Source organism: Calypte anna, chromosome 1, assembly GCF_003957555.1.
Source record: "Calypte anna isolate BGI_N300 chromosome 1, bCalAnn1_v1.p, whole genome shotgun sequence".
NCBI lineage: Eukaryota > Metazoa > Chordata > Aves > Apodiformes > Trochilidae > Calypte > Calypte anna.
The window spans coordinates 99,435,412-99,446,449 of NC_044244.1; positions in this window are offsets into that span (position 1 = coordinate 99,435,412).

The following is an 11,038-nucleotide window of genomic DNA, read 5'->3' on the forward strand; positions in this document are numbered from 1 at the left end:
CAGGCTTCTGGAGCCTATAGAAGGTGATAAAAATCTAAACAGCCCCCCTGTAATATTGAAGGACACAGTCAGTGACCTCTTGAGCTGCTTGGACCCCCACAAGTCTATGGGACCGGATGGGATCCACCCAAGAGTGATGAGGGAGCTGGCAGAAGAGCTCGCCAAGCCTCTCTCTATCATCTACCAACAGTCCTGGCTCACGGGGGACATCCCAGACGATTGGAAGTTGGCGAATGTCACGCTAATCCACAAAAAGGGCCGGAAGGAGGACCCGGGAAACTACAGGCCCGTCAGCCTGACCTCAGTGCCTGGCAGGGTTATGGAGCAGATCATCCTGGGGGCAATCACACAGCACCTGCAGGATGGGCAAGGGATCAGACCCAGCCAGCATGGGTTTAGAAAGGGCAGGTCCTGCCTGACCAACCTGATCTCCTTTTATGATCAGGCGACCCGTCTGGTGGATGAGGGGAAGGCGGTGGATGTGGTCTACCTGGATTTCAGCAAAGCCTTTGACACCGTCCCCCATAGCATTCTCCTGAAAAAGCTGTCAGCCCACAGCTTGGACAGGAGCACCCTGTGCTGGGTTAGGAACTGGCTGGAGGGCCGGGCCCAGAGAGTGGTGGTGAACGGGGCTGCATCCAGTTGGCAGCCGGTCACTAGTGGTGTCCCCCAGGGATCAGTGTTGGGCCCAGTTCTGTTTAATATCTTTATCGACGACTTAGACGAAGGGATTGAGTCCATCATCAGCAAATTCAAAGATGACACCAAGCTGGAAGGAAGTGTGGACCAACTCGAAGGCAGGAGGGCTCTGCAGAGGGACCTGGACAGACTGGAGAGCTGGGCCGATTCCAATGGGATGAGGTTCAACAAGGCCAAGTGCCGGGTCCTGCACTTTGGCCACAACAACCCCATGCAGCGCTACAGGCTGGGGACAGAGTGGCTGGAGAGCAGCCAGACAGAGAGGGACCTGGGAGTCTGCATCGACAAGAAACTGAACATGAGCCAGCAGTGTGCCCAGGTGGCCAAGAAGGCCAATGGCATCCTGGCATGTATCAGAAACAGCGTCACCAGCAGGTCCAGGGAGGTGATTCTGCCCCTGTACTCAGCGCTGGTTAGGCCACACCTCGAGTACTGTGTCCAGTTCTGGGCCCCTCAGTTTAAGAAGGATGTAGAGGTCCTGGAACAGGTCCAAAGGAGGGCAACCAGGCTGGTGAAGGGACTCGAGCACAGGCCCTATGAGGAGAGGCTGAGAGAGCTGGGGCTGTTCAGCCTGAAGAAGAGGAGGCTCAGGGGAGACCTCATTGCTGTCTACAACTACCTGAAAGGAGGGTGTAGCGAGGTGGGAACTGGACTCTTTTCACAGACGACCATCAACAAGACAAGAGGACACAGTCTTAAGTTGTGCCAGGGGAGGTTTAGGTTAGATATTAGAAAGAATTTCTTCACGGAGCGGGTGATTAGGCTATGGAATGGACTGCCCGGTGAGGTGGTAGATTCTCCGTCCCTGGAGACATTTAAAAAAAGACTGGATGTGGCACTCAGTGCCATGGTCTAGCAACTGCTCCGGTGGGTCAAGGGTTGGACTAGATGATCTCTGAGGTCCCTTCCAACCCGGCTAATTCTATGATTCTATTCTATGATTCTAGGTTGAAGAGTTTAATTTATTTATTTATTTATTTATTTATTTTGTAGCTTCATTCTTTGAGACTTGTCAACACTCTCCTGATAGTTGCCATGTCCTAGCCTTTCCCAACAAAGGTTGGGAAATTTAAATTCAGCTGGAAATTTAAACAGGAGGTCTTTGCTACCAGTCAAAATAGGTAGATTGGGCTGCAATTACATTTGCAAGAAGCCTGAAGAGTTAACAGCAGGGCTGTGCCGGCTCTCCCTATGAATGATTGCACTTTGTCTCCATCACTGGCTGTTGTCTACCTGTCCTCAAGGAAGCACCTAAGGTCAACTTCTGTTCAAATCTCAACATCTACTGGCACATTGGATTGACTTCTTTGAGGCTCCCTACTCAAAACAAACCCCAAGAGCCCACAATCTTTTTTCGTGGGCTTCTGAACAGTTGGTAAAACTCTTGGTCTTAGTTTGTCCAATGATACTTCTTTTCTCTCCTTCATTTATCATATTTGAGCAAATATAGGTAGGTACTTCAAAGAAGAACCAGAAAGACAGTAATACCACAGGACAAAAAAACCCACATTTGATTCAGAGACATTTTGATTTCAAAAGTTAGGACAGATAGACCAGATGAAATTTAAATCAGCACTTGATAAAGCTATACACTATACCTATATTCATTATATGATTATTATAATTGTTTTTAAAGTGGCTCTAGTTTAAGACATTTTTTAAAGTATTCTTTCTACAATAAGGACATTTGACTTCAAAGTAAAACTGGCAATTTTGCTGACAAAACCAGTTTTTCTTCTTTTTTATTTAAGAAAGGAATGCAAAAAAATGAGAAAGGGGAAAAAAGCCCAGTCTTTAAAATTAGTTCCAGCTATCAATAATCAAGGGTGGTGTATGGATCCTATTGGCAAATTAACAATAACCTTTATGATGGCTGAAGCTTTTTTTTTTTTACATTCATATATATACAGACAAGAATACAAGTCTGCTATCTCTAATTCCACCAGCCTCAGAAGGAGACAGATCTTATCAGACAGTCATATGGTTTCTGGGAAATTTCCAGACTATATGTGTTTCTTCAATTACAAGGACCTACCAGGATCCCATGTGTTTTTCTAGTCAAAACATTGGGAACTATCCAAAGTTCATCTAATTAAAAATAAATAATGTGCATCATATATACCACAACACCTTGAAATCATGAGCACTATTCCTGACGCCTTTCATACAGCCCTCTGTTCCTTTAAGGAAAATTAGCTGGAAGTAAAACATGTTAAAGTGAAAGAATTCTTTTGAATAAGAGAAAAGCAAAAGCCCCATCTGCTCTGCATCCACAGTGAAGATGTATTGATATATATTATAGGAACAGGGGTGTGCAGGAGGGAGATTGGTAGCTCTTCTAGATGCCTTTTGCTCCTTTCTTGTGCTGTGTATTTGTTCCTTAACTGGAACAAAAGCATAATATACATATTATACACGAACAACCGATTTTACAACAGTTAGGAGCACTAAGAAAATCTTTGATCTTTAGGCAAAACATAATTACTTGAGACTGCAAGTAGATAGACTCCTCTCTAAGTGCTTATTTAATTCTCAACTTATCCAGTCACCTGGAGTTTTAGTGCTTTAGTGAATCAAGATCTGAAGACTTCTTTACTTGAAATTGAGTTCTTAGTGCTTAGACCCAAATTTCCACTCCAAATTTACAAGCCCGAGGGAAATGTGTGGACTTCTATGACATTTGGCACGTATTAAAATAAACTTGGAGCTACAAAATTGCATGAATAAATCTACAGATTCAAGGTTTTTTATTCTTCTGATTTCACTTCCTTCATTCACACTGCCTTTTTAGCAACATAATTCTAGGGTTATAATTTGTTCCACTGGAGATATTTCTGATTTATCTTTTTAAAAGTGAGAGGTGCAAGGTCACTCACATCTGACTTCATTTTGCATGCTGAGAAAGCCAAACCACCATTGCTTTGGTATCACACATTTCTTCATTTCAGCTTCCTAAGGTTTTTTAATTCATTATGAGAAATTACTTGCTTATCAGAAGGACACAGGATTTTACTTTGATTCATTAAACTTTCCCTTAATTGACAAAGAAAGCATGCTGAAGTAAAAAGAAAGTTTTATCATCAAGCCATTTAAATTATACTCCTTGACTGTGCAACTTAAAAACGCATTTTTAGATATTATTTCTGTGGTAAGTGCAATAGATTCCTCTTGAACACAGGGAAAACCTTATAGGACTATATGTAGGAGATATTACTAGTGAGTTCTTAAAAAATGTTGAAAAATCACTATAACCTAATCCTTCTAATTTCTAGCTGGTTTTTTTTTGCCACAGAATCTAATTCACTAAAATTTTTTATAGAAGTGGCTGTGTTATCTAACATTTGACAAGGCTTCTTATCAGCTTAAAAAGAAATAACAATCTGCTTTAGAAGCACTTTAAAACAAGCAAAGTTCCCATCTTAAATATACGTAAGCATATTAAGTCTGGAAAGTCAAGACTCCTAATCCACCAGTTCCTTTCCTTTCTTTCCTTTTTCCTTTCCTCTCCTCTCCTCTCCTCTCCTCTCCTCTCCTCTTTTCCTCTCCTCTCCTCTCCTCTCCTCTCTTCCTCTCCTCTCCTCTCCTCTCCTCTCCTCTCCTCTCCTCTCCTCTCCTCTCCTCTCCTCTCCTCTCCTCTCCTCTCCTCTCCTCTCCTCTCCTCTCCTCTCCTCTCCTCTCCTCTCCTCTCCTCTCCTCTCCTCTCCTTTTCTGAATGGATGAAATATGTTCAAATTGAATTGCATTGCATGGTTAGCAGGTGGGTTCCCCATTCATGGAACCCACCAGATATATACTCTGCATACACCAGTTGGAACTGCAAATCTAAAATACCACATGGGTTAGTTTCTACTGCTGTATCTCCTGGTATGTTCAATGAACTCTCTTGATTCCAGGCATAGCTGAAAAGCTGACTACAGCCTTTCTCTTTGGACTGCAACTTTTACAGTTTACCCATTTCCTCATCCAATAGGTTAAGTATTGACAGGCAGATGAGATAAGAGCTCCCTCTGCTCCTGCTCTGCGTTGTTAGCCATGAGATGCTGCTGGTCTTGGAGGCCACTTGGTGACAATGGCTGAGTTAATAAACTTTGCTGGGATGCTGGATACTTTAAATTGAGATTTGAGGAACTGTCTCAGTGTGGAAATGATCTGACAGATACGGATAGATAATGCATGTAACTGTCATGTTTGTGTTAAATTTTTATGAAGCAGGCCTATTTTCATTGGTTGTGATCTTCATAAAGCCTTACATAGACAGTCTGGGAGTTTCTGCTCTGTTGCCCTGACCTACTCCAGGAAAAATTAGTCTTAGAGAGAGACAGCCACAAAGCTAATCCTTCCACTCAGGAGTCAGAAGTTGAAACAGACACATCTTCATAATCTCTTGTATTAGTTAACAAATGATGCTTATTCAAATTCTAGGGTTTTTCTTTTTCCAGTACAGTGATATATTCACTGGAATAGGTACAAACTAGCTGTAGCTGGAGTCTACTGACTGCAACAAATTCTGTATAAAACCAGTGTAGTCTGCCAATAGCTCATGATATAAATTTCATTATTTGAAACCATCTTCATGACTACATATTGTACTCTAATAAATACTGTGACAGATTTATATGATTAAGAATCCATTAATAAAGCATCATTCATTTAATTTGCTCGTGCTTTGTGAGTCCTTATCTAAACACTGACTTACCTCTCTGCAGTAATATATCATAAAGTGTATTTTGCCCTTAATACCCAAAGTATTCCAAGTTTATTTGCCTTGCACTATTAAAAACAAACAAAAAAGATGATCACATTTCCTTTTGTCCACTCAATTTCAGAATCATTTCTAACTCTCCTGTTTGAATATAACAGGAAAAAACCTACTAATACAAAGCCAGGCTTTGAAGGTAGCACAAAGGAGAAGCATTCTTGTTGTGATCAGGTTTTGTACATATTGCGGTTTCCTTAACAAGGTTAACCCCCACACTGCCACACTTAACTATAGTGAGAGGACTAATTTATGATGTTTTCTGTATTGTTGGTGGTTTGTAGTATATATGAAAACACTGCCCTCTTCTGACTGCATTTCTTTTCTAAAATCTTCACACATTTTTCTCATCATTTATAGTTTATCCTTTCTTTCTCCATTGTTCGTATTGTTAGTATCATTATCCCTCTTCCTTACACTCATATTCAGAACAGTATAAGAAATCTACATAAAAGAAGATTAAATACATTACACAATTAGTATGTCAGCTGCATACAGTTGACAAACATGACAAAAATCACTACTCTCCAGTTATTCAGACAGTCAAGCTGGTATTTTGGTGTTCCATGGTATGGTAGAAATATTAGCTGCCACAGGCATTGCATTTCCACTTTTTAAACCGGTGTCATCTTCCCATTTTCAGATATACCCTGTATTGCCACCTTTATCTGCAGAATTTTGGCAGTACCTGGATAAGCCTTTTAGTTTGGATCAGGACTGTGCTTCTGAAACAACCATCACAACTTACCACATCCTAGTTTGCATTGCAGAGCAACCTCCAAGCATAACAAGCAGGTTGCTTTCAAATTAAACTGATAGATGCTTTCCAGGAGCACACCTTATGCACTCTAATCAGCATGGTGGAGACAGTCAGTGGGACCAGAACAGAGCTTGTCTGAGGACTCACTAGAGCTAGAGAATATGGTAAGTGAGCAATTCTCACATCAACAATTAAGGCTGCCAGTTCTCTCCTCCTGGGCCATCCTACTTGATGGCTATGAGCACTGTACCCAGCTGCACTGAAGTCAGAGCAGGTCAGAGATGTAAGAGCTGAGCTGACTGAAAAGCTACCACTTGTATTTTTTTAGGTCATAAAGTGGTTCTCTTCTACACCCCTACAGTACACAGAAGGATGCAAGGGCTGAAACTAAAACTGGATTTTGATGACACAGTGCACAACCTCTTTGGCAGCTGCAGTGAGCCCAGGGATCCGTGGCAGATGGCATATAGGCTGCTTCTTCACCTTGTGAGAAAGGACATACAGTTCAGCTGGAACTGAGACCAACTGAATGCAGACTTTTAAGAGTTAGCCCCTTTTACACAATGAACATTTAATAGCCCCTGAAGTAAGGCCTGTCACCCGAGACTCACTCTTCCATCACATTTCCCTCACTAGGCTCACCTCTGCTTCCTCTAGCCCAGTCAGTCTCAGTTCCCTTCTCCACACTGGCACACCTTCAAGATAAGGGGGAAAAGTGTCCTGCTCAGGAGAGCTTAGACTCTGAGGGCACTAGGATATGATTCCCAGCCCTTGGGAATCCATAGATGTAAACCTCAACATCTCTGATGCTACGGACAAATAACTTTTACTCAAACAGGGTCTCTTAACTCTAAATCACGTCTGCTGAAGAGCAGAAGCACATAATTTTCCTTACACTTTTTTTAACAGAAGGCAGAGTCTGTCTCAACTTTTTGTATGGACTTCAGTTAAAAGCAATAGAAGTGAACTGGGTTTGTCCACCAGGCTGAGGGGGGAGGTGTAAGCATGTTTAGACCTGGGATATTGATAAAGTACGAGGCAGTGGAAACCTGTTCAGCACTAAGACTGCTGCACACATCTGAATACACTCAAAATAAACCTTGAAACTTCAAGTTGAAATACCCTCTTTGGTAAGGTAAGGTAAGTTGAAAGGTACCCATCCATTTGAGAGTGGCAGCTGTCAAATGCAGTAGGTGAATCTGGACTTAGCATAAGGTCCTGATTTAGTACCTCTTCAGGTCCCCATGTCTGAATCCTTCCTTCTTCACTCATTGGAACATCTCCCTTCTGAGGAAAGGCTGAGGGAGCTGGGGCTCTTCAGCTTGGAGAAGAGGACAATGAGAGGTAGCCTCATCAATATTTATAAATATGTAAGGGGTGAGTGCCAGGAGAATGGAGTCAAGCTTTTCTCAGGGGTGAATAACATTAGTACAAGGGGAAATGGGTATAAACTGGAGCATAGGTGGTCCTGTATAAATATTAGAAGAATTTTTTCACTGTGAGGGTGGCAGAGCCCTGGAACAGCTGCCCAGGGAGGCTGTGTAGTCTCCTTCCCTGGAGACATTCAAAGCCCACCTGGATGTGTTCTTGTGTGACCTCCTGTAGGTGACCCTGCTGTGGAAGGGGGTTGGACTCTATGATCTTTCGAGGTCCCTTTCAACTCCTAACTTGCTATGATTCTATGATATCAGCTGTGCTATGTTGGTCTATCACTTGCCATCCAGACACTAATACTCTGTGATTATTGATTTCCCTAAAACACTCCTTTAGAAGTAAACGATAACTCCACAATATTCCCATAAAAAGAGCAGACATTTTTACCTCTTTCTAAAAAGATACCTGACCTGCTTTCAGCGTCTCATTATTAAATTACTTCCCACTTAGCTGTACACAAACTTAGAGATTAATTTCACCAACATATATCTGCACTTTACCTTATACAAATGAGTTATTCCAATGTGAAATCAATCCTTACCTGAGGCAGAGATCATAAACCACATCCTTAACTGTATGTAACATCACTGAAATTAATAAAGCCATACTAAATCAAACTGGAAAATGGTCTTGTTTACATCTCTTTAATCTAGACCACTTCAACCTATTTTGAATTAACAGACTGATGCAGTGATCTTCTGTATTTCTACATTGTCTTTTGTCTAAGTAAGCTACTGCTTACTCCAAAGGCTACTAGGGATTATGGAGTTTTGTGACATATCCTCACTCTCATGTCATTTGAAATAGTATAATTAAAAGAAAAGATAAGATTATCAAATACAAATCAGGCCAAACAAAAACAGTCAAAAAAATCTTATAGCAATTTTACATACAAATTTAAAAATTTAACCTCCCTGTGTCTAAGCACTAAATAGAAATACTACATTAAATCTCCCAGGATTGTTTCACTTAATAGAAATAATTTAGCGTTCACTACTATGAATATTTACTAATGATATCCCTTTGGCTTTACTAAAATATACTGATTAATTACAGAACCTGCATTTCCTCATGGGATATCTCTTTCTTCAAACACAGATATTTTTCCTTATGGTTAAACACTCTAGATACAAGCAAACTTCTATAAACAAGTTAATGAAATTTTTCATTGTAAATTGGGAAGTGTTTCTTGACTGGATAATTTCCATTTTACAAGTGAGAAAACCAAAGCGTGATGCTATCACCAGGCCACTCAGCAGGCCAGAGCTTATTGCCAATACTGAACCAGAAGAAAATCAGAGCATTTCATTTCAAGTCAATCAAGTCTGAAATTGCCTTTTTCTACACTTTAGATTTTTTCATTGGAAATTGATTTAGGGTTTTTCAGCTCACTCTGATTTTTTCCAAATGAGAACCCTGTTGCAGTATAACAGGAAATGTTACTGGATACTTTGTACTTTGATAGAGAATGCAAAACAGTACTGCAGTGACTCCAGCCCTTCTTCAGCTGTTATGCAGAAGTATGTTCCACTGAACTACCATCAGCACTTCCTTCAGAACAGGGGACTCCTTAGAAGATTTTAATTTTCTGCCTGACCATGGCATCCTCTTCTGAGCTGACAGAATTAGAACAAAGTAGCATGTGGCAGTGAGCCATAAAAATCAATGCATTTCCAAACAATTACAGCAAACTTTTTTTGGTTCTGGGAGACACAAGGCTGCAGTCCAAGTGCTCAGCCACTTGTGAAGTGCAATTATGTGCTGGAAATGCACTGCTTGGAATCATCCCTCTTAGAAAATGGAAATTATCAGATAAAATGGGAACTTAGAAAAAAAAGAAAGGAGTTTCTTTCTGTCTCGTATTGTTCGTTAGAAACTCCTTATCAACCTTGTTGCTTCTTTCTTTTTTACCCAAACTTTACCCAAATTGAAGACACGTGGCTATTCCTGTTCTACACTTTTTACAGGTATGTTTAAAAGGTGTGAAAACATTGTCATTGCCTTTATACTGCACCACCATTACTTGTGTCTGTATGTCTCCTGGTATCTTTTCAACAGCACCTTATCACACATTTATTCCATGCATTTGTAACAGAAAGAAAAACCAAACTGCGACTGTACCTTAGTCCTCTAATTGTCACATTTTCTTGCTCATGTCTTATGCTCTACCCTCACAACTCAGTATATCATGATTGCCTCTGTAGTCACCATTTTGCCTGTATGTTTTCATGGTGCATAAAGGATGCATGAGGGTAGAAGTCATAGAATCATAGAATCATAGAATTGGCTGGGTTGGAAGGGACCTCAGAGATCATCAAGTCCAACCCTTTAACCACTACTGCTGCAGTTACCAGACCATGGCACTGAGTGCCACATCCAGTCTCTGTTTAAATATCTCCAGGGACGGAGAATCCACTACTTCCCTGGGCAGCCCATTCCAATGCTTGATCACCCTCTGCGTAAAGAAATTCTTTCTAATGTCCAACCTAAACCTCCCCTGGCACAACTTGAGACAGTGCCCTCTTGTCTTGCTGAGAGTTGCCTGGGAAAAGAGACCAACCCCCCCCTGGCTACAACCTCCTTTCAGGGAGTTGTAGACAGCGATGAGGTCTCCCCTGAGCCTCCTCTTCTCCAGGCTGAACAGCCCCAGCTCCCTCAGCCTCTCCTCATAGGATCTGTGCTCGAGTCCCTTCACTAGCCTAGCTGACCTCCTTTGGGAGTCTTGCATATGAGTTACAACTGCCACAAGAAAAGCATTTATAAGCTCTCCTTTCCAAGGCTGCAACACCAGAGTTCTGCCCTAATTTGGGAAGCAAGTAAAAGGCAAAGGATATTGTTCTCAGTGAGAATGCCAATCCCAGAAAATGCTGGAAAGGTAGACCTTCATGTGTCTCTGTCTTTAGAAAGAATAAGCTGTTGAAAATCAGGCTCATCTGGGTAAACAGTCCACAAAACAGGGAAAAAACCCCACTTGTTCGATAACTACATCAATAAAAGCTGCATCGATACAAGCACTCAGTTCCATTACTGGAAAGAGCAGTTTATTTACCATTCTTGCTTCCAATTGAGAGAAAATACAATGTCATTAATTTTTCTAAATATTTACTTGCAATTGAATATATCAACCAAAGTAAAAGGTTATAGTCAAAAGTCATATTTGTACCTCTGTACGTCTTCTCAGCAGGACATGAAATCAATGAAAAAAGTGATAATATAAAACATGATTTTTTTTTTAACTAAAATATAGAAAAGTATAAAACTTCAAAGAATTTGAGGAAACCAACATTAAAAAGAAACTTCAGAGACCATTTGATGCACTTTTATGCTCAAACATCTGTGACACTAACTGAAAGATTCTAGTTCAAGACATCTGAAATTTACTCTCAAGT